Source organism: Gopherus evgoodei, chromosome 1 (genome assembly GCF_007399415.2).
Source record: "Gopherus evgoodei ecotype Sinaloan lineage chromosome 1, rGopEvg1_v1.p, whole genome shotgun sequence".
NCBI lineage: Eukaryota > Metazoa > Chordata > Testudines > Testudinidae > Gopherus > Gopherus evgoodei.
The window spans coordinates 127,797,491-127,822,266 of NC_044322.1; positions in this window are offsets into that span (position 1 = coordinate 127,797,491).

Below are 24,776 nucleotides of genomic sequence, written 5' to 3' on the forward strand. Positions count from 1 at the left end.
TGTGAAAACTGATGCATTTTCATGCATATCAATACATTTCTTTCCAAACTGTTGCTTTTTCCAGTCAGAAGTATTTGCCCATTCAGTGCATATTTTCTTAACAATATCCATCTATTCAAAGTAGAGACAATATCATAGTTATACCATTTTGCTATGAATAAATATAAAGTCCTTCTGGGGAACTGCATGCATATTATGGAAAATAGTACATTGGAAGCCATCATACTTGGCATTAAATTGGTTTGTCATAACTGCAACTAAGACATTGTTATTTATTTCAGAACTTTTTCTCTGCATATTCAATGGACAGTTTCCCTATTCAAACACGTCTTAAAGTATTTTTCAACTGAAACTAAAATATTTTCAGCAGTGATGGGAGAACTTTATTCTAATAAAGCAAGCAATTTTGGAGTAGTAATTCTGTAGTCAAGCAGGCAAGACCAAATCCTCATCCACCAGTTAAACTGATGGCATAGCATGTGAAGGAACACACACACAAAAATATATTACAACCCAAAGATTGTATTGGCAGAGGCTTGGATGGAAACATTTAGCAGCATTACCAGGGAAAGAAAAAAAGAAAGAAAGAAAGAAAGAAAGAAAGAAAGAAAGAAAGAAAGAAAGAAAGAAAGAAAGATCCCTACAACTTAATTGAAAAGAGAAAGGAAATGAACACAATGAAATCCTAGGGATACATCATCTATGGGGCTGGGGTACACAGACTGCCACATCCTAGGACAGAAGCCACTTCACCTACAAAGAGGCAAAATTTGCAAAGTTCTAGCTTACTTCTGTAATTTACAGCTTCACTGCCTCTAATAAAAGAAAGGTGTGGAACGGACACCAAAAGTACTCTTTCCAATAAAACTCTTTTTCAACTCATCAGTGCCAGTGAATTAGTGATTTGGGAACAACTCCTTGAAATCAGTAAGTTTGCTCTGACCTGATCAGAAATAAAAAAAGGCAGTTTGAGGACATTTTTGTATTATAAACCCGCAATCAGCTTCAGTGACTGGATTGAAGGAAGACCTTGAATTCATAGGGCTGCATTGTGCCTTTGATCTGATCAATATTTTCCAACTTTCAATTTTTTAATGAAACAGTCTGAATTTATTGAAAAAGTGCCCCCAACCCAACTCTAATCCTAATTCATGCTGATGTGATCACAGTGGACCCATCAGAGCCAAGATTCTCAAATAGAGATGCCTACAATTAGGGTCTTAAATCCTTATTTAGGCACATAATTTAAGTAGCCTGATTTTCAAAAGTGCTGAGAGATCAACAGCTCCCCGTTGAAGTCAATGGACCTATGTGGTGATCTCTGAAGGGAGAAGAGGACAAAACATTGTTTGACAGACCCACCCCAAAACACTGTTATCTGTCCAAAAGATAAGAGGGAAGAAATGGTTTGTTGTTGGAATCCAGAGGTTAGAAAGGGGGGATTACATGCGTCTGAATACTACATTTTGAATAAACATCCCATTCTTTGGCTGTTTATCCAAACAAACTCAAATGGTTTTTTGTCGCTGTTGTTGTTTTTTGATATTTGACTGTAACTACTTTAAAATAAAATATCAGATGGTGAAATACGCACTTTTGCAGAGAATCTGCAGCATTGTTCAAACCCTCTGTTGATCTGTTCATTGATTCACCTAGCTTTCTCAGGGACAAATCAAGGTATTTCCTATTTTTCAGATTTTAAATGAAGACATATTTGCATATCTTTGGTCTGAAAGAGAATCAAATCATATGTCGTTGGCAAGTCAATAGTTTTTCAAACAAAGCTGTCTCACGAAAGCAGTTTTACAACAATGAATATCCCTCCCTCCCCCTCCCAAAAAAAAAAGAATTGAAAGAATATACAGAGAGACATAACAATGCAAGTAATTACTTGTCTGTGCACCATGGGTCAGAGCTGCAAATTGTCTTTTCGGTGGCACATATTCTAAGTATACAGTTTACGAAAAGTCTTTTCAGTCTGCTTACCAAAAGAGTAATCTTTATCTGCCAGGAGCAAATAGAGTAAAACAAGAACAAGGACAGTCAGCAAAGGAAGGGCAGATTTCATGTTTGCCTTGATCCATCCTACATGCAGTTCTGCTTGACCTCCAAAAGTGTACATGAGTACACACATCTAGTCCTGACTGATGGAGGGAAATGTTTATATTTGTACTTCAATTAGTCAAAGAGATTTCACTGACATGGTTCTTTAAGTTCATTATGCAATCGCTTATTAAAATATTTATCAAATGTACATAGAGAGAACTACATTACTGCAGCCTTTCTAGAGTGGACAGTAATATCCAGAAGAACAATTATGCTTTCAGATAAGGATTTATGTCTTCATTATACTGTTTGACCTTAGGCTGCAGATATTTAATCAATACAATTTCTTATAACTACCACTCCAAATGTAACCTTAATGATGTTCCACAGTTTTGCAATGCAAATTATAATCTGTTTATGATCTCTGATTGTGCAAATTAAAGCTAATTACATCTTTTCTATTCAGGGAAACATTACACTTTCTAAGAGGATTTCTTCTCCAAAAAAGCAAGGTCAATATAAACAATTAAAAAGAATTTGTGGCTGAGCAGTCTGAAAATGTAATTTCAAATGCTGTTTATAGGATTCAATTTAGGGGTCCCCACTGGTTAATTTTTGAAGCACATTTACAAGAACTGCAAGCTTCACAGAGTCATGGAGTTTGTTTCTTTTTCATTGAGTGAGGACAAGAGATAAACTGGTATACCTCTATAAATGTAATAAGTTATTCCCACATACTATAAAGTATAGTATTCCTGTCATTACCTTTTTCTGATTTTTTCCAAATATGGAATATTGCCCGCAAAAAAAAAAATTAATTGCAGGTTGCGCAACAGTAAGTACTGAACCAAGAGAAAGTTTAGGGCCCAATAACCTATTCTGAGAAAAGGTCTTGTTACCAGGGTAGAAAACAGGGTTCCTTTTTTCCCTTATCTCCAGCCCAGTTCCTGAAACTATAAGCTTCAAATAAGCATCTTCTTTTTGGATGCTAACTTAAAGCAAAGGAACTACTAAGTATTTTGAAGTTAATTCATCACCAGTTATTAGCTTTCCTTTTAATCATCTTTTTTTCTAGACTACATACATGAACTGTTAGTCTTTTCATCATATTTCCCTTAATCATTTTAGTTTTATTTCCTTAAACTTTCTTTAACTTTTTGGGTCCATTTTATAAAGAGGATTTCAAAAATAAAAATGATACTGTAAGTGGTATCTTGTCAAAATTATAGATAATAGTCTTGGTATTAATGCCTTTATTTTGCAATATATATACCACAGTATCTTTTGCCTTTTTTCATATTGGTTGAATGGGATCTTATTTCCAAGAATCACAATGACCAGCCTGTCTGAGTTAGCAGGAAAGCTGGGTGAATAGTAAAAAATATTTACTGTTAATATTTTCTAGAATTCAGGAATGCATTTTAATTTGATCATGTTAACAGCCTTTCAAAATTGCTTTCCACAAACATCAGCTCAATCAGGCTTCACTAGCATAATTATTCATTAGAGGCAAATGTTAACACTGAATGCTTTAATATTTATGGAATGTGAATTTCAAATTATACATTCAGTTGTAGTGTTTAAAAAATGTTCTGTGTTGCTTAATTAAATAAGTCATCCAATCAGGAGATGGAACAATGCTATATGATCAATGTAACTATAAACAACACACTTCAAATTTGAATGTTCTAACACAGAATATTTGGAATGAACTCTTCAAGATCTACTTATATATGAATAGATGTTCCTTTAGGCACTGCCCTGAACAATGGGCGGTGAGCTGGCACCAGGAGAAACTGACTCAGAGACCCCTCTATGTCACAGTTCTTCCCCTGCTACTTCCTTGCTCCAGGTAAGGCGGGAGAGTATATGTTGCTTGCCTACGCCCGTAACACATTACACCACAGATGTAGGGGATAGAAACTAGCCTATTCCTGCCCCTCCCCACCCTCCTGTTCTAGGACAGAAGTATGCAGGTGTGCAGCATATGCTAAATGCCTGTGCATCAGGACCCAGGATTAGGATAGCTCACATAATAATATCTTGCTCCCCCTTACTCCGTTGCATAAGGGAAACTACATTTGAGCACCTCCAAGCATCTGGGTGCATTGTCATAATCCTTTTCTCACCCCTGGTACAGCCTGCAGGCTACCAACCAACCAGGGCAGGTCTTCAGTGCCTTGCTCCTCTAGCCAAGTCATAAAGTCCAAATGAACCCCCTCTGGGATATTAAAGAGTCCAGTAACTAAACAGACTACTTGGCCTCATTGGGGTCTTCAGCCCTAGCTATAGATCCTTTAAATTCAGCCCTTTGTAAGGGCTCCCAAATAAGCCCTGTCCCCTTCTTGGGGTTTATTACACTTTATCTGTGGTGGGTCAGGGAACCTAGGACCACCCACTAACCTAGGTTGCCACCCAGGGACCCTATACATAGCCAGATGCTCCCTGATTCAATTTATTGCTGTATTTTCCCTGGGCCTCATCCTACCAGACTCCTTTTAGCGCCATCCTTATTTCAGGGTTAAGGTTCTTAGGTCTTCTCTCCCTGCAAACCCAGCTAAGGCAAATGCAACCAGAAACAAACACCGGTTACCCTTTAGCCAATCCTGAAAAAAAAACAAACCCACCCTTCCTCACTCTCTGGTTCCATCCAGGAACTGGGCTGCAGCTGAGTCTGCTATTGCTAGCCCTTGAAGGACTAGACTTTCTAGCTTCCAGGATGGCTGATCTAATGAGGCCTCGTTAGACAGGCTTAGAGGACCCAACTTTGCTGCTATTTTCCTTCTGCTTTGCTGTTTGCTGGGGTTGGGTGTAGCAGAATAGTGGGATCTCCAGCAGGGACTACTGAGGCCTGGTACACCACATCACATAGGCACGTAGTTCAAGTCACAATGTCTCTCAAAGGAGAAAATTCACAAATATTTTCAAATGCATTAGAGGTTTTGGTAATCTGCTTGTGAACATTTTGTGAAATGGACAAAGAAAAAGGAAAATTATACAAAATATGTAATTTGTTACAAATGTTTTACTTCACCATAGTCAGCAGTACTGAAAGGAAAGGGAACACAACTTGGGCGGTATTGACAAAATCTATGGTTTGTTATGACATGAGGCTGAGTCAATGCATAAATTGATACATTCCTATGGTTTCGTGCAAAGGGAGTAAAATATATCACTGTAATATTATTGAAATGAAGATACATGATACATCATGTGACTATTTATAAAATATTCAGCTTATTATCCCTTTTTAATGGTACTCTCTGTCAGTGATTTATTAATTAAAAATAAGTAAAAATATTTTTTTTTTCTTAACTGCCCACCCCACACATTTGCCCTAAGATCAGAAAATCAGGCTAGGGTCTTTCTTTCTCATTCAGCAAGTGCCAGCTCAGTTTTAAGCAAAATATAGCATGATAATTATTGCTTGCTTATGGTAACTGCAAGGTGGAGTTACAGAATGACCAGCTCACCCACTGCCAAAATGCATGATAGGTGTTAAAATAGCTTGCTGATTTGCAATATTTACAAAAAAAGGGCAAATAACTTGTGTAATCAATATGACGTTTTGCGGTTTTAACCTTTATAAGCGTGGTGAACATTGTAAAGGGCAGAGAAGCCTACCTCTTGCATGGGGTTACGCTGTCTCTCTCTGTATGCATACTTGTAATCTTGTTTTATCAATAAAGGTGCCTCAGGCTGTCTGATCCAAATCAACTGGGTGGTGGTCTTTTCCACAACAATACAATCGGTTTACATCAGTATAAGTCAGGGCAGAATTTGCCTGCATACTTGGATATAAGTTAACAATTTAGTGAATAATGCATGAGAGCAAATGTTATCCAATTCCCTCTTCCAAAACCTTGTTGGATCTTCAGTACTAACTGGATAACTACTGACTCAGATAGTACTAGAGAGACAAGGTGGGTGAGGTAATATCTTTTATTGGATTCAACTTCTATTAGTGAGAGAGACAAGCTTTCGAGCTTACACACAGCTCTTCTTCAGATCAGACAGCATTGATCTGTGCTCATATCTGTGGGCAAGGAGCTAAAGCCTGTATCCTCTAAAAACCAGCTGTTCCTGGGGCAAGAATAGCAATTAGCAACTGTCTGGAATTATATGTCCAGCCCTCCATTTGCCCCTACAGCAGACCTTCGGGGCTGCTCTATGTTTCCACAGCTTCTACTACTTACCTTCTCATTTTTCCTAAATCATCTATGGATTTTCAGAATGACCCATTTGTCCCCACCAGAGTCCTGTTAATCCTACCACTCAGATGGAGTGTTGCATCAGGATATTGGCGAGCTGAAATTCACAGCTTCCTCCACCTCCTTACAAGGGAGAGTTTGGTTCTAGTCATCCCATGCTATCCATATCGCATTGTACAATAGCCCTTCATGTAAAAAATAGAAAAGACACTGCTGAAAGGTAACGTAGATCAGATAGACAATGCTTATACACCTGTTTAAAATATTGTGTGAAGCAATCCATTTGCACATTTAAGTTCCTCTGTGCCTAAGGGAGTATCAAGACTGAAGTGAATCTGGGACCTCTCCATGATAAAAAAGAGGTTATTGAGAACATACCAGAGGGGCCAAACTGAAATCTACCCAGACAGTCTTTAGATAAATCTCTTCACAAGGATTCTCCAACTACTCTAATGAGCTGCACAGCTGGTAAAAAATATTATGACTGTGCTAATTTTTCTTCTCATGTTGCAGATGTTCTCACTGCCAGCTCAGCATAGTTAGGTAATTCTCCACAAATAGCTGTCAAGATTATTCATTAAAGATAGGAATCTTTCTGATGGATTTTCTTTTTTAAAGTGAACTAACGAAATAGAGCTATCTTTTTAAGTTTGTAAAGGAGAAGTACCCAGTGCACATAATTCATGATGTTTCATATTGCAAATCATGTGAACGTTTGTATAATTTTACAACAGACTAAGGCTTGCAGACTTTGTCACCAGATGTGCATGCAGTTTTTTTATATACAAATGACATATAGGTAGTAACACCCTGGAGTTAAACTTTAATCTCTGCCTGTTAACTAAAGTTCACAATGCTGGAAATTGAGAAGTGGAAATCTCTCTTCTGTGACAACAACAAAAAAAGCAATTATAACTCCTGCCCATGGAACATTTTACATAAATCTCATTTTGGCATCTGGACAGCTATGACTCCAGTTATTCAATAACCTTTATGAGCTATCTCTTAAAGATTAGCTAGCAACTATTTTTAGCAGAGCACAAAGGCACATTTGCAATATCTAATTTTAATGTTTTGTATCATTTCTTTCAAACGTTTAGCACAAATCACCAAAGCATGTATACCATGCATCTGATCAAAAGCCCACTGAAGTTAATGGAGAGGCTTGCATTGGCTTTAATTGGATTTGGAACAATCACAATACCACTTGGGCACATTCCTAAAGATCATCCCTTTTTCAAGAGGTCTGCAGAGAGGGGTGAGGGCTGCAGTCTGTGTTTTGGGGTCTAAGATTTTGAGGATGGAGTGGGATTTTTTCCTGTCTTTGGGGAAGCTGCTGGGTTTATTTTGTCTGCATAAGTCTTTGTATTTTTAATATATGGCAAAGACAGCTAAAGTCTGCAACAAATTTCTCTATAAATCGAAATAAATGAATGGATTTGTACATTTTTGTTCACCTATATTGAATTATATGTGAAATGAATTTTCAATGATATGTGAAAAGCCCAACTCCAGTCACTTTAGTCTGTGCAACTCACAAATGCATAAAGGTATAATAAATACCCTTCATATAATCATGAGAGTGTTTATAACTAAATTGTGCCAGATCTCATATGGAGAAGAATAGGGTGTTAAGGATTAGAAAGATAAAAAGAGGATATTAGATGTTTTTAGCCAGGAATAAACAATCTCAAACATTATAAAGACTCATCTATTTTACATGATGAAAACAAGAAAGCATAATCCCTCTGAAGCAATTAAATAGGTATTTTGTCAGTGCAGCATATGTAACCAAGCCCTGCCAGTGGCTGTCAAGACAACATATGCCCAGTGTTGTTTCAGTTCACAGACTGTTCCTGGCAACTACAAGGGACACCATTACTGTTAGACAGTAGTTTATGTTTTATAGCCGTTCAGTGCTTTAAACTGCAACTTAGGCATATAAGGCCCAATTGTGTCTGAACTGCAAGTGTGTGCATTATGGGCTAACCTCACAGTGACCAGGTCCAGTCCCTGTCCCTGATTGTCTGAATGCAGGAACTGTTGCCTCCTAGGCTACTGTTGCTACTAACTACCCCCAGGAGTGTGAGGAGAGATGGAACACGAGTAAGGTTTTACTTTCCCATCCTCCATTCAGCATCCAGCAGAGCTTACTAGGGATACAGATGAGTTCAGGGTGCATCCCTTTAAGCGGTGTGGATGTGAATAGAGTAACATAGTTACTGAGTTTGTGTGTGTGGCATGTCTACAGACAACCCCTAGAGGTGTGTCTCTTCCCAGAGGGGAAGGACCTCTGACCTATGAAGTAATCCTGGGGTCAAGGTCAAGGGAGGGATGCTTCCTGCCTGAGGGTAGGTGAACTGAGCAGCAGCAGGAGCAGGAGTGTGGAATCTTCTGCACCCTCTTACAGTAATAAATATACATTTTGTTGTTACAGAGCAAATGTGTATGTCATCATTCCATAGCCTCTGCCTGCTTGTGCTCACCCACAAGGAGGAGACCATGAGTTCCTGCAATGGTTCACATCCTCTGTGTACTGGGAAGGTCTATGAGACATTGGCATAATCAAAGCCCACTGAAGTCAATTGAAAGCTCCCATTGACTTAGAGCTTTGCCTCAGGTCCATTATGAGGCACAAGCCCTGAATCACATAATATCCCAAGGCTCCTGAAGGGACAGTGAATTACTGCACTGCCTGAAATGGAGATATTATGAACAATTCCAAGTCATCTGGCTTCCTGCAATTTCCCTGTCTATAGTACAAGCCCAGAACCTTTAATTCCAGTGATATAGGGCTAGAAAAAGATAATGCCTTTATGCTGTAAACAGTGTACCCCAGAATTCACTAAATTCACACTCTGTGTAGCCAACAGCCATCTGTGAGTGCTTAACTCATAGGCCCAGATTTCAAGCACAAACCTTTTCTTCTTCTATGCAAGAATGGGGTATCAACTCTGTAGACACAAACAATCTTTATGGGCTGGACACCCACTGGTGCTACTCACATATATGAAATTAAGCACCTACAAACAGTTGTGCATCATGGGAGCCTAAACAGAAACCCTGCTGTTTGCCCTGATGATTGATATTGCTTTGGTCAGTGCAGTGCTACCCAATGAGAGCAATCACTAAAGTTTTTTTTATTATGATACAGTGCTATTGTTACAAACACCAAAAGAAAACAGTATTTCCTTTGAAAAGGAGGATAGGGCACTGATCCTACAAAGAAGTCCATATTGGTGGATCCCAGAATGCACAATGATGTTCCAAGAAGGCAAAGGGGCCCACTTGTGCAGTGTCAATATCAGGATTTGGTCATATGTTATCTTTTCTTTTTCTTCAATGAGTTTTATTGAAATTCTAGAATTTGTCATTTATAGCAGGACAATTTCCTCACAAGATTTATCAACACAAAGTTAAACAGCATGATGTGAAATTTATTTTATGGTCAGCTGTTCACAAAACAAGTGTTTCCATTTTCCAAAAAATAAATCCAGATATATGAACACATTCCAGGAGGAGTCCATTATGGACAAAAGACAGCCATCACATTCAGCACAAGAACATTTTTGCTCGCTTATGCCATGTATACCTGTCACTTTTTGGCAATTTACTTGCTTAGAATGTTGGGGGCTTTAATGCTCTTGTTCAAAATTAGCCTTATAACCATATCTTGGCTACAATGCTCATTGTGCAAAATAGAGGGCAAAATTCAACACAACTACCAAGTATAGAGCCTTTATTATGCTGCCTAGTGATAGATTATGTACCCCCTAAGTAAGCAGAAGATACAAAGAAAAATGAGCTCAGTGGGTGACTTGTGTTTTTCTTGCAGCGTGGCTGAATCTACTGCAGATGGTAAGAGAAAAACAGCCAGCTCATGCTGATAAGATTATTGGAACAAGAACATTGTTGTTCAGAAAGGTAGATTTCATTCTGCCCCTGCACTCAATGTTAGGATATTTTATAAAAACTCTGTGAAGTGCTTTGGTCTTTTACTTGACTTCACTATTTGTATTATATCTCTTGAATCATCAGAGGCACACATATGTGTCTCTCTGGCACCCAGGCATTTCATTTTGTATTTGCTAGATAGACAACAGGCAAGAGAGAGGGAGAGATTAGTCCATTATTATTAGCTACTTTCTCCCTCAGTAACATCTTACATTTCCTAATCTCCTGAGGTGTATGTTAGAGCAGCCTCTGAATAACATCAAACATTTTCCAGGTCCTTATTTTTAACAGCTATTAAAATTAACTAAAGCAAACAGAGCGCCTGGGTCTGCTGATATCAATCAAAATGTGCTATGGATGAACATGGCAAAGTAAGTGGAGTTTTTAGAGACAACAGCTGCCTCTACCTTTCCAGGTCAGAGGGTCTCCTGCAAGTAGAACTAGAGTGGTTGCACTGTGCAAGAGACAGCAAGATTTGGGGGAGTGGGATGTGAGTGATGATGCATCCATTGCACAATGTGAAGCCCAGTTCTGAGAGGTTCCCAGTGTATTAGCATGCAGGGAATATTTGAAGGTGGGTCAAGCTGGTGTTGAGACAAGAGGAGGCAGGACCAGATGGTCCTGCCACCCCCATCGCAGCCTCCACAGAGCAACTCTGATATCCATCCTTTGCCTTTGGTGGATAATTCTTTTTTCTTTCCTCCCACAAATGTTCCTTCTTTCCTTCCACAGATGTCTCCAGTGCCCAGTCCAGATACTGGGGGATGAATTCATCCTATAGTGAAAACTACATTTCCTAGGGCTGCTTTTCAATTTTCTAAAACACTAAAACACCTTTTAACAGTTCCACCTCTGGCAGTCACTTTCAGGTTACCTCCCTACATGGGGTTATATGGTGAAAATCATCAGGAAGCCATATGATTCTGTCATAAAAAACAGATACAGTACTGCTATAGAGAGAGGGGCCAAAGAGAATATTCAGAAGACATTATCCTCCTGTAAGAATGTATAGACATAGGCACTCATTTCTGGATCTTACAGAAGAGTCAATTTTTCAAAAGATAAAGATTTGATAAACCTTATTAGAGCGCTGCTGGAAGCTTAAAGGGGATTTATGGAGCAACACACAGAGGAACCAGGCTTTGCCTGTAGTGATTAAAAAAATAACATCTGTCATTGGCTTTCTAACAACAGGATCTGTTCAAATAACCGTTGGAGACAATTTAGGCATAAGCCAATTTGTCACTCATTACTGTTTAAAACAATTTATAGACACTACTCTCAAAGGAACTAAGCAATATATGCATTTTTCACAAGATATTTAGTATCAATAGCTAGTACTTAGGCATTTTAGAATATGTTTGTTGAGGTTATTCTTTGCTTGCTTTTGGGTTGTTGTTGTGTAGCTTCTGTTGTGTTTTTTTCTACTTTTAATAAATGTAGCAAAATAATTCAATTTCAATCTAAAAAAGATGCACGTATTTGAATTTTATAGCTTGTTCTCTATTTTGGGAAGTACTGACTCCATACACTTAATGATTCATGCGCTGTTTAACAAAAAGGTTTGTTAGAACTCACAAGGAATACTGTACAAGGAATCCACTGATATTCCAAGTGCCTTTGATACAGAATACAGAACTATTGATGTAATAAACATATTCTCATGATGTTGACAGGAATCATTCATTCCCAGATACGTAGTGAAAATAGTACAGTGCGGTTTGTAGAAAAAGAAGAAGCTGTGTAACGCAGAAGCTGGCTGTTTCTTCCTGCTTATGAGGAACTCAAAGTGGGTAAACTACATGTATTAAAAGGGGTAATATCTGTAGCTACATTTAGCTGATGCACATTGTTCACAATAGAGGTTTAAATGCTGCCATATTCAATAAAACAAAAATAGTCTTTTCAACAATATTTTTTTTATTTATTTTTTTATAGAAGAGCTTTTCTCCTAAAGCTTCTGTAACATGGATTATTTGTCTCAAATTGTATTCACACTGTCACTTCAAGGTAAATTATAAATTACTGCAAAATACTCTTCTATATAGGATCTTATATTTTCCTCATCCCTGTAATACATAAGTGCCTTCCAATAGTGCATTAAGTGGGGGGCATGGACCAATGTTCACATTGGACTCCCCGTCAGTACCTGGGCTGGACCGAGGAAGCTAATGATCCAGCCAGCAGACCAAAGTTGATGATGAATCCTGGTCACGTGCAACCTGAAACATGTTGTGCGTATGCTAAGAAGTGCATTGAGCAGCATGGCTATTTTTTTGTGATAATATTGTCCTCATAGATGCATTACTACAGATACATTTTTTTTAGTCTGCAGACTCTTCCTGCCCCTTCACTCCATTGTGGGAAAGTTTTGAGTGAGAATTAGGTTTCCCCAAATCCCATTCATTCTGGGATGTCTCAGCAGTAGTAATGGGACCCAGCAATAAGTTTCTAGTGCCTTGTTGTGAGATCCCCAATGATGCGTACCAGGTGGATTGAAGACAGAATGAGTAGATTGAAAAGGCAGGATGGAAATAGATAGTCAAGTGGGTCCCTCATAAATTCATAGAGGGAAATAAGTAGATGCCTATGGGGTCTCCCTCCAGAAGACAAGGGAAGGTGTGGGAGCCTGCAGTGTATTGAGAGAAGATAGGCCAGTGGAGAGGTGATTAAGGGTATGGGTCATAGTAACTCAGCTCACTGGATAATTTTTCTGCTGGCCTTTCCATGGATCAAGATACTATTTGGGATTCCCCCCATTCCCACACTCAGAGCCCTGGGGTTGCCATGGCTTTTGGAAGTTTTCTCATCTCTCCTGAGCTCTGCCAAGAGCAAAAGGACGGCATGGAAAGCAGCAGATTCAGTGCTACCAAGGCCAAGCAGAGGAAAGCTGACCGCTCTCCTGAAAAGAGATGGTAGCTGAATACTAAATACTAATCACAAATATTTTAAGGTTTTTACTTCAAGTATGGTAAAAAGAACTGGGTAAATGAATCAGTATGTTGTAGTGTGCACAGCTGTCATGCAGTCTGTTCCAGGGCTGAGGACCCCAGGCATGTAGAATCTGTGGCACCAGGACAGCCCCACCACACCAGGGTGTCCAGGCTTCCTGCAGTGGAGCTAGGAGACTGGAAGTCCTGCAAGAGCTGATTGAAGCCTGGGCTCTCAGGACTTCCAGACTCCCAGTTTTGAGTCAGGAAGCCTCGAAGCCCCTATTCTAACTGGGGCTTGACTCATGACTCCATAGCAGGGAGCCTGGATATCTGTGCCCTCAATGGATGGTCTCAGAGGGTCTGTGGTTTGGTGATGGCCACGAGGACTTAAACTCTGGTGCCAGAAATCCTAGTGCTTCCAGGCCAATTGGCTCCCCAGGATGCATGCCAGGAAATAGCAGCAGTGAAACTGACAAAAATTTCACTCAATAGCCGTCCATCTCGGGGACCAAATTTCATTTTATAAACACCATGTGTCAGTGTTTCCGAAATATATAATTTTTTCAGAATTTCTGGTTCATGAGAAATGTAAAAGAATGTGGCTTTGTTCTAAAATGAAGCCACATTTTGAAGTGCCAAAATTTCTCATGAACTGGAAATCAGGAGTTTTGGATGTAAAAGGGTGGAATGTAGTTGCTACAGTAACACTGTCATGGCTGCTAAGATGTTACAAGTGCTCAGTGCTTCTGTCCTTGGAGCTCTGATGTTATCAGCCCTAGCAGAGAGCGCAGCCTGCTAATTCAGCCAACCACAGTGTTACTCCTAAAGAAAGACCACAGGAATGTTCAGAGACAAAGGCACTTAGACAGGTTTATTACCCTCAATACACAGTTCTAATGACTTGCAAAACTTGCTCAAGTACATTAACACATAAGTGCCCCATGGTAAGGAGTAGGTCAGACAACTGCAGGAGTATCTGCTGCCCCCCTTGGACACACAAAGGATTAAGGCAAGGTAAGTCAACATTTATAGACTGAGACAAACTGGAATAAACAACTTTCATACAATTTTACATGTTTCATGACATCTCTTTGTTACCTCTCCTTGTATTTTGTTTCTGATATCTCTATTCGCTATTCAGTCAAACCATTTTATCTTGTACTAGATTGGGGTATATCTGAACTACCCATTTGGAATGCATTTACACAGATATCTGGGGCCTATGTTGTAGGAATGCTAACCACAACTTTGCCATGTTCATGTACTTATAAGCACCTGCATTAATACATGGCCTGACTTTGGGTAATAGCCTCTGGTTCAGGCCTCAGATATTGCACCAGGTCCAGGCTTTCTCTCTTTACTACATTGACAAGCACAAAACTCTTGTGGACAGACAACATTTAGTGGTGTGCAGGGTGGTTCAAGCTTCATTCATTCATGCACATTGTTGCTTAGAACAGTGTTTCCTAAAGAGTGGGAAGGGAAGAGGGGGGCAATGGTAATATGTTTTGGCTTGCACAGCATAAAAGAGGGGTAGGGAGGGACATAATGGCAAGGGTCATGGCCCTGCCTCCTCTATTCATTGGCCTGTGGAACAGGACCATTGCTCCGTGGAGTGTAAGCAACAGGGAAACATGAAATGCAATTTTTGAAATTCTCCCAATACTTCCTTTGGGACAGATCCTCAAATTCCCCACCCCTAATATCTCAGAGGAAGAATTCAACTCTTTATGAATAAACTCTTGTTAAGCAGAAGGCAGAAATCTGTAACATGGAATGAATTCTGATAATACTATAGATGTCTTTAAGAGCACAAGCATGGATAGTGGTGAATATAAAGTAATTGTCATTAGAGTCTCACTTTTTTTAATAATCCGAATTCAAAAGAGTTGCTACTCACTCTGACAGTGTACACTGTTTGATATCAATGTTACCTGCTGTATACCTAGTGATTGTTTTAATCATATGTATGGTACATGTTTGCTTCAAGATACGTTTCCTTTATTTGGGTTATGTTGCACAGGAATGGCCTGCTATAGGCCCATTTATATGGTAAAGTATTACTATTAGAGGTAGTGAACTGGCAAATAGACTATGGACATGTATGTATAACTAAGGGGAAATGAAAACTCCCAGATGATATAATCTGCTGAAATGGCCATCTATTTTATTTTTATAAAAGGAAGACACACCACTTTTCTCCCCACGTTACTCAATTCCCCGTCCCCTCCACTGAACCAGTGATAGGAATTTCTTGCATGCTGCCTGTTACATATGGAAAGTCCTTTGGGTACTAATACATAAAACCTTTGTCCTCCCCTTCAAATCTCTCCTCAAAATTCACTTCTGTCATGTTTCCTTTAAGAAATTGGCCTGTTGATAATGGTTAGAAGGTTAGATGGGAATGATTGACAATTAAAGTACCTAAATCAATGGAATGAATTATGAGATAAGGCAAAATTCACCATGAGTAAGGGTACCAGCATCTGGCCTTTTGTAATTAAAAAATGTCTAATGAAGTAACCAAGATGAATTGCTTTGAAATTGACTTTTGTTTAGTTTACGTTTAGGCTGAGATATAACTGGTTGTCAGAATCCTCAGTCATTTCCTAGATGTCAGGAAAAAGCAGGCATTGAATTTAATCTCCCTAGAAGCATTTTAAAGATTAACTGATAATAAAGAAGCCCACATCTAGTGGGGGACAAGTATTGGTGAAACAAGATATCTTGGTAGGTGCCCTAACTTTGAAAAGACATCTAATAATGCGTCTACACAGAAGGCTTGTCTACACAAAAATGTAGTTCTCTGCAAGCTGGAGTGTAAATCGACCCTGTACTAGCCTACTGTGTGCTATGTGGCCATGTGGATATAGCTGTCTCACACTAAAAGTTCACTCGTGTGCTTTGATCTACTCCCATTTCAAAGCAGTGTAGATCAAAACACACTATAGAACAAACATTTAGTGCATGACTGGGTAGATTTACACCCCAGCTTGTCGTGAACTAAACGTGTCTGTCATTAACTTCTCTTTTCTGTCCTCAGCTGTATATGATTTCCAGTCCACCTTGTCCTCGCTGGTCTATAATTTATACAATTTCTTATTTTCCCTGAAGGTGGGTATATAACATAACTTTATGTAGTAGGACATAAGTCAAAAAAAATATTGAAGCTGAGTTGCATATAATAAAAAAAGTGATGTGTATTTTCCTTTTGTTTGTTTGCAGCACTGTACCATATCTGCATCTCTAGTATGTTTCATTTGCAGCTAGATGAGGCACTGTCAAATAAATCTTCCAATATCCAACTGTATGGGTTTTGCACAATATGCACCTGACCAACTTTATCCTATTTTCTTGTCTGACCATATATTTCAACCTTTCAACTATCATATGAACACTTATTTTCTGTCCGGTCATAGTTTCCTGAAGGAAAAAAATGAGAAATATCTTAAAATCTGTGAATGCAAAAGGTTATACTAGGATCTTTTCAGAACTAGATAACAGATGTGGAAAAAATATTGGCAAATCATCACCATTCTTTTCATATTTCAAATTTCCTTTGATTCCATGAATTTCACTGCTTCTTGACTTCCATTAAAAATGCATAAACTTTTTGATTAGTTTATCACAATGTGGAAGCAAACAACCGGGTATGACAGAATTTAATTTTGTTGCAGATGAGCCATTCCCTTGATGCAGTAGCTGGGATCATCCAATCAAAGCCTGAGTAAAGGTTAGGAAATGTGCCACAGCATGTGTGCAGGAGGCATTTGATAGAAACATGAACAACCTTATCCCTTCAATGACTCCAAAATGAGAAAAAAATAGATTGAAACAGACCTTGTTCCATGCATCAAAGCTACCTTCAACAACCCCTTTCTTCATTTTTCTGCACCAATGTCCCTCAGTTATTAACTTTTCTATCTAATGAATACAAACTTTAAAAAAAATTATGACAACAGTTCCCTGTCACTTTGGTACAGACATACAAATCATATTACACAGTATGCCTTTGTAAATATAGATATAACTGCAGATGTATGTACACCAAATTCTCATCTCACGTACACTGGTAAGTCAACTGACTTCAATGGAATTGTTCTGTGATTCATATTGGCTTAAGAGTGAGGAGAATCAGTTACACAGATACACAGATTCACATATCAGAATACAGATACACAGGCATGTTCATAAGGTATATTCATATTGTAACACTTCTGCCAGGTGTTGCCAGCAGCAACAAGGGCTGGGTTCAGTATCTAGGGGTTCCTTTCCAACAATATAACACAAAACCAGCTTGAGCCCCCACCCAGTGATTTGCAACAAATACACACCATCTTCTGGGCACCTCTAAGAGGCAATACTTCCCCTCTCGCAAGCACAGAGTCTGAGTGTAGCAAAAACTTTTAATGAAAGGAGGAAATTAACTCAGCATTAATTTGGGAAAACACCACAGTTAGGGTTCATAAACCCAAACCATGAGCAAAAGACCCACCCCCAAGTAAGTTGAGCAGTGTCCTTTTCCCCTCAGTCTTAACTCCAGCAACTCAAAAGTCCCTTTAAGGTGCCCATCCCTTAATGGCTGGATGCCAAGACAACTATAACACAAACTTCTTTTTAGATAGTCAGTGACTAACCCTCTTGCAGCAAACTAAATGGTCAGGTATGACACTCTGTATCTCAGGGGAACATCCTTCACCCCCTTGTTCATCCTTATAATATGATAGTGCGGTATCTAATGCAAAGCGTTATGTCAGGTGTCTTCAGAAGGCTCATGATGAACTGATCATTGTTGTTACAGTAATGTTATAGATACTAATTTCATGTATATAGTTATGAGGCTGAAAATGTGTCGTCATGGCTTAAAACAAGCCCAGACAAAACTCTCCAGGAACAGAGGGGCAGTTCACACCTCATCAGGGCATGTATAGGACAAACCCAGCCCAACCTCATAGGAACAAAGGACACTGGCCTAAGCAGCAACAAAGGATCTGTTGGACTCTTGAGTTACCCTCCTTCCCTTGGCCATTTTGGGACTACGATAATAATACTCACCTTACCCTGAAATGGCAAGAAAGAACATGATAAAAAGGAGACACGTTTGCCACTTCCATCTACAGACATCACCACCAAGTGACTGAAGCACTGATCAGAGGGGAAAGCCTGGCTGAAGGTCAACCAGCCAGCCTGTGGTGAGAGGCATTTAAGTTTGTAAGGGCACTGAAAGTGTTAAGATCATCTTAGAATGCATTTTGCTTTCATTTCATTTGACCAAATCTGACTTCTTGTGCTTTGACTTCTAATCACTTAAAATCTTTTGTAGATAATGAATTTGTTTGTTTATTGTACCTGAGGCAGTGCATTTGGTTTGAAGCATGTCAGAGACTCCCCTTGGGATAACAAGCCTGGTGCATATCAATGTGTTTGTTAAACTGACAAACTCATATAACTTGCAGTGTCCAGCAGACTTAACTTGACACTGCAAGACGGAGGTTTCTAGGGTTGTGTCTGGAACCAGAGATACTGGCTAGTGTCATTTAGTTGCACAATCCAAGCAGTTTATATGCCAGAAGTTGTGCGTGAACAGCCCCGGAGTGGGGGGGTCTCACAGAAGAGCAGGGTAAGGATTGGGGTCCCAGAGTCAAGGACTGGGGTCACCTAGCAGATCACCAGTCCAGATAACACCAGGGGAACATCACAATGGGATTTTGGTTTTGTTCTGTTTCCAGTACAAGTAAATTTGATTGGGAAAGGTGATTATTTTGCACTTATGAATACTTAGTAGCTCCTTTCATTCACAAGGATCCTAAAACACTTTGTAAAGTACTATGTCAGTACTGTATACAGAGTAATCATTTCACTCTCCACTGAAAAGCAGCCACCCGTGGGTGAAATATGCCAATTTTTTCTACATCTTGATTTTAAAACTATATTTTTATTTGATCTTTTAAAGTAATATTTCCAGAGGTGTGTTAAAAAAATAGAAACATGAGCCACATACCGAAAAGCTGTAAATGTTTTTTGAAAGTTTGAAGGAAGTGATGACAAAGGGAAAATGGAATCTCTCTTCTTTGGCAAAAATGATTTAAACAGATAGGCCAGAAAGCACAGAGTTACACAGAAGAAGGTTTCCAATCCCTCATGGTTAGTCTCTGCTTTTCCATCTCGATTCAGAAGGGCCCAAGTCATTGCCCATTCAGGCACCAAATCACTTAAGCATGCTTAATGCCCAGTTCATTTGGGCCTTAGGCAGCTGGGATCAGGTGACAGTGCAGGAGGAAAATGAGTCATAGAGCTTATTTTCTTTTGAAAGAAGACAGACAAAAATAAAGCAAAGTAGCAGGGCAAAACTCAACTAGCCTAATGAAAAGAAGAAGAAACAATATAAATCAAAGCGTATTAAGTAAAAGGGACAAAATAGGACACAAAAGCCAACAGGGCATCACTACTATTTTCCTATTGGCCTATCTAATTTCTTAGCTGTGTAAGACAAATAGCAGCTCACCCTTCAGGGATCAAAGTATTTGTATAATTATTATAATGACACCAACATACAAATAGATTCTAATTTAACACTTCATTAACATGGTGAGGAAGCTTCACAAATTCAAAACGACTGATATAATGAAGTACTTAGACAAACAATGCTGATTTTGTTGAAGGGGGTAGCAATCTAATGCATGAATATTATAGTTGTATTTCTTTTTAAAGTAAAAAAAATAAGATTAAAAAAAAGTTGTGACCCCAAACATATTTCACTTTGCCAATATCTGGGAATGAAAAGAGCAACTGAGTGGAAAGCTAAGACCCAACTAACCAGTCAAGTTTCTTCCTTCTAGAACTTGAAAATAAACAGATTAATACAACACATGCACCTTTACATATACTACTAAGTATATAACTAACAGACTTTTACATTTTAAGAACACTTTTTAACTACTGGATTCTGGGAAACTCTCACGGGAGAGTGCATCAGCTACTTTGTTAGAAGCTCCTGTGATGTGTTGAATTTCAAAATCAAAATCTTGGAGAGCTAAACTCCAACGAAGAAGTTTCTTGTTGTTTCCCTTGGCAGTATGAAGCCACTTTAGTGCAGCATGGTCAGTTTGTAGTTTGAACCGCCATCCCCAAACATATGGGCGTAGCTTTTCCAGGGCGTACACAATGGCATAGCATTCCTTTTCACTGACTGACCAGTGACTTTTCCTCTCCGACAGTTTCTTGCTGAGAAACACGACAGGATGGAAGTTGTGATCTGTTGCTTCCTGCATGAGCACTGTTCCTATACCACGCTCAGATGCATCCGTGGTTACTAGGAATGGCTTATCAAAGTCCGGGGCCCTGAGCACAGGGTCAGACATGAGCGTTGCCTTAAGCTGGGTAAAGGCTTTTTGACACTCATCAGTCCACTTCATGGCATTTGGCTGGGTCTTTTTGGTTAGGTCGGTCAATGGGGCAGCGATTTGGCTGTAGTGTGGTACAAATCGCCTGTAGTATCCGGCCAAGCCTAAGAAGGATTGGACCTGTTTCTTTGACCTTGGGACAGGCCACTTTTGGATAGCATCCACCTTGGCCTGTAGGGGGTTTATGGTTCCTCGACCCACCTGGTGCCCCAGGTAAGTCACTCTGTTTTGGCCTATTTGACACTTTTTGGCCTTAACAGTTAGTCCTGCCTGCCTGATGCGCTCAAAGACCTTTTCCAGGTGGAGTAGGTGTTCGGGCCAGGAGTCTGAAAAAATGGCCACATCATCGAGGTAGGCAACTGCAAATTCTCCCAGTCCAGCTAATAGACCATCTACCAGCCTCTGGAAGGTGGCAGGTGCATTTCGAAGGCCGAAAGGAAGGACATTGAATTCATACACCCCCGCATGGTGACGAATGCTGACCTCTCCTTGGCAGGTTCATCTAGCGGTACTTGCCAGTACCCCTTGGTTAAGTCTATTGTAGAGATGAACTGGGCACGTCCCAACTTCTCCAATAGCTCATCGGTGCGTGGCATTGGATAGTTGTCCGGACGAGTTACAGCATTTAGCTTACGGTAGTCCACGCAAAAGCGTATTTCCCCATCTGGTTTGGGTACCAGAACCACTGGAGATGCCCATGCACTGGTAGATGAGCGGATTATACCCATCTGTAGCATGTTCTGGATCTCCCGTTCTATAGCAGCTTGGGCATGAGGAGACACCCTGTAGGGTGGGGTTCTGATTGGGTGAGCATTACCTGTATCAATGGAGTGGTATGCCCGTTCAGTCCGTCCTGGGGTGGCTGAGAACAATGGGGCGAAGCTAGTGCACAGCTCCTTGATTTGTCGCCGCTGCAGACGTTCCAGGGTGGTTGAGAGGTTCACCTCTTCCACGCCACCGTCTTTTTTCCCTTCGTAGTAGACACCGTCAGGCCACTCAGCATCATCTCCCTGGACTGTAAACTGACAAACCTGTAAGTCTTTGGAATAGAAAGGCTTGAGAGAATTAACATGGTACACTCTGGGCTTTAGTGAGGAATTGGGAAATGCTATGAGGTAGTTTACAGTTCCCAGGTGCTCTTGGACCGTGAATGGCCCTTCCCATGATGCTTCCATCTTATGGGCCTGTTGCGCCTTCAAGACCATAACCTGGTCTCCTACCCTGAAAGAACGTTCTCTGGCATGTCTGTCATACCAGGCCTTTTGCTCTTCCTGAGCATCCTTTAGGTTCTCTCTAGCAAGGGCTAAAGAGTGTTGGAGGGTGCTTTGTAGGTTGTTTACAAAGTCCAGAATGTTAGTTCCTGGAGAAGGCGTAAACCCCTCCCATTGCTGCTTCACCAACTGTAATGGCCCCTTAACCTCGTGACCATACACAAGTTCAAATGGTGAAAACCCTAAACTGGGATGTGGTACAGCCCTGTAGGCAAACAGCAACTGCTGCAACACTAGGTCCCAATTATTGGAGAATTCGTTGATGAATTTTCGTATCATGGCCCCCAAAGTTCCATTGAACCTTTCCACCAGGCCATTGGTTTGATGGTGGTACGGGGTGGCAACCAAGTGATTCACCCCATGAGTTTCCCATAGTTTTTCCATGGTCCCTGCCAGGAAATTAGACCCTGAATCTGTAAGGATGTCAGAGGGCCAACCTACCCTGGCAAAGATGTCTGTTAGGGCCAGGCACACAGTGTTAGCTCTGGTGTTGCCTAGAGCTACTGCTTCTGGCCATCGGGTAGCAAAGTCCACTAAAGTCAGTACGTACTGCTTTCCTCTGGGCGTCTTTTTTGGGAAAGGGCCCAGAATATCCACAGCTACTCGCTGAAATGGGACCTCAATTATGGGGAGTGGCTGGAGAGGGGCCTTGACCTGGTCTTGAGGTTTACCCACTCTTTGGCATACCTCACAAGACCGGACATACTTGGCAACATCCTTGCCCATCCCCTCCCAGTGGAAGGAGTTCCCCAACCGGTCCTTGGTTCTGTTCACCCCAGCATGGCCACTGGGATGATCATGGGCTAAGCTTAAGAGCTTCCCCCGGTACTTAGTTGGAACCACCAACTGTTTTTGCGGCTGCCATTCTTCTCGGTGTCCACCAGAAAGAATTTCCTTGTATAAAAGTCCTTGGTCTATAACAAACCTGGATCGATTAGAAGAGCTGAGAGGTGGTGGGGTGCTCCGTACCGCCGCCCAAGCTTTCTGAAGGCTGTCATCTGCTTCCTGCTCAGTCTGGAACTGTTCCCTTGAGGCTGGGGTCACCAGTTCTTCCTCAGACTGTGGACTTGGGCTTGGTCCCCCTGGAAGCGATGTAGGTGATGGGGTTGTTTCCGTTGCTGGTGAACCGCTCTCCGCTGGTGCACCTGAGGGTATTTCAGGCTCTGGCTGAGCCTTTTGGGTATGGCTGTCTGTTGCTTCTGCCAGTTCTGGCTCGCTGGCGCCCACTGGCGTTGAGTTTGAAGATGGGGTTGCAATTGCTGTTGCTGGTTGCTGTTCCAGTTCCGGGCCTGGGACTGGAGATGCTGTGGCTGTTTCAGTGGTAAGCATGGAATCCGGGTCCACTACCTCTGTCTGGGTCTCTGGTAACACAGACGGGGCCTCTGTGGACGGCTCAGGAACAGGAATGGGTCTGGAAGCTTGCCTGGTTTGGCTACGTGTAACCATTCCCACTCTCTTGGCCCGCCTCACCTGGTTGGCCAAGTCTTCCCCCAGTAGCATGGGGATAGGATAATTGTCATAGACTGCAAAAGTCCACATTCCTGACCAGCCTTTGTACTGGACAGGCAGTTGAGCTGTAGGCAAGTCTACAGCTTGTGACATGAAGGGGTAAATTGTAACTTTGGCCTTTGGGTTGATGAATTTGGGGTCTACGAAGGATTGGTGGATAGCTGACACTTGTGCCCCCGTGTCTCTCCATGCAGTTACCTTCTTTCCGCCCACTCTCAAATTTTCCCTTCGCTCCAAGGGTATTTGAGAGGCATCCGGGCCTGGGGATCTTTGGTGTGATGGTGGTGTAATGAATTGCACTCGCATGGTGTTCTTTGGACAGTTGGCCTTGATATGTCCCAGTTCATTACACTTAAAGCATCTTCCATCTGATGGGTCACTGGGCCGAGGTGAGTTACTGGAGACTGGTGAGGTTGAAGGGTAGGGTATCTGTGGCTTTACTTGGGTGGTATGTGGGGTCTTTGGCTGTCCTCTGTTGTAGGGTTTATGGTCTGTGTGCCCACTGTGGTAATCGTTCCCCTTGACAGTAGCTTTCTTGCTTTCTGCCAGTTCCATCCATTTGGCTCCAATATCCCCCGCCTCAGCGATATCTTTGGGATTTCCATCTTGTATGTACCGTGTGATGTCTTCAGGAACACCATCCAAGAACTGCTCCATTTGTATGAGGAGGTTCAGTTCTTCCAAGGTTTGAATGTTGTTTCCTGTTAGCCAGGCCTCATAGTTTTTTGCAATGTAGTAGGCGTGTTTGGGAAATGACACCTCTGGTTTCCACTTTTGGGTTCTGAAACGCTGACGGGCATGATCTGGGGTTATCCCCATCCTGTATCTGGCCTTGGTTTGAAAAAGGTTATAGTTATTCATTTGCTGCTTAGGCATTTCAGCTGCCACCTCTGCTAAAGGCCCACTGAGTTGTGGCCTTAATTCTACCATGTACTGGTCTTCGGGGATGCTGTACCCAAGACAGGCTCTTTCAAAATTTTCCAAGAAGGCCTCGGTGTCATCACCTGCCTTGTAGGTGGGAAATTTCCTGTGCTGTGGAGCAATAATTGGCGCCGGGTTGTTAGGGTTGGCTGGCACATGCAGCCCAGCTTTTGCCAACTCCAGTTCATGTTTTCTCTGTTTTTCCTTCTCTTCATTCTCTTTTTGTTGTTTTTCCATTTCTTTTTGTTGTTTTTCCATTTCTCGGCAGTGGTTCGCCTCTTTGGCTGCCTGTTCTCTTTGGTAGACTACCTCTTCTTCTTCTAGTTTTCTTTTGTAGGCTGCCTCTCTTTCTCTTTCTCTTATTTCCATCTCTGCTTGTTTTATTTCCAGTTGTCGCCTGTGTTCAGCTTCTCTGAATTGGACTTCGGATTCCATTTTTGCCTTAGAAGTCATGATTCCTGTTTTCTTGTGTTGGGGTGCCCTCCGGTGTTTCTCCTCTGAACTGCAGGTTCTCTGTTGCCTCCTGAA